Source organism: Mandrillus leucophaeus, unplaced genomic scaffold, assembly GCF_000951045.1.
Source record: "Mandrillus leucophaeus isolate KB7577 unplaced genomic scaffold, Mleu.le_1.0 Scaffold401, whole genome shotgun sequence".
Classification (NCBI taxonomy): Eukaryota; Metazoa; Chordata; class Mammalia; order Primates; family Cercopithecidae; genus Mandrillus; species Mandrillus leucophaeus.
In genome coordinates, this window is record NW_012104266.1 from 1490509 (window position 1) to 1491086 (window position 578).

Below are 578 nucleotides of genomic sequence, written 5' to 3' on the forward strand. Positions count from 1 at the left end.
GAACTCCTGACCTCATGATCCACCTGTCTCGGCCTCCCAAAGTGTTGGGATTACATGCGTGAGCCACTGCCCCCAGCCCATAGTCGACTTTTGACTTCCCAAAAACTTAACTACTAATAGCCTACTGTTGACCAGAAGCTTTACTGATAACATAATCAATTAACACATATGTTGAATGTTATGCGTATTATATACTACATTCTTACAATAAAGTAGGCTAGAGAAAAAAAAATGTTATTAAGAAAATCATAAGGGGCTGGGCATGGTGGCTTATGCCTGTAATCCTAGCACTTTGGGTGGCTGAGGTGGGCAGATTACTTGTGCCTAGTTCAAGACCAGCCTGGACAACATGGCGAAACCCACTCTACAGAAACATACAAAACTACAAAAAAATTAGCCAGACATGGTAGCGCACACCTGTAGTCCCAGCTACTTGGGAAGGTAAGGTGGGAGGATCACCTGAGCCCAGGAGATCGAAGCTGCAGTAAGCCGTGATCGTCGCATTGCGCTCCAGCCTGGGCAACAGAGTGAGGCCATAAGGAAGGGAAAATATATTTATTATTCATTAAGTGGAAGTG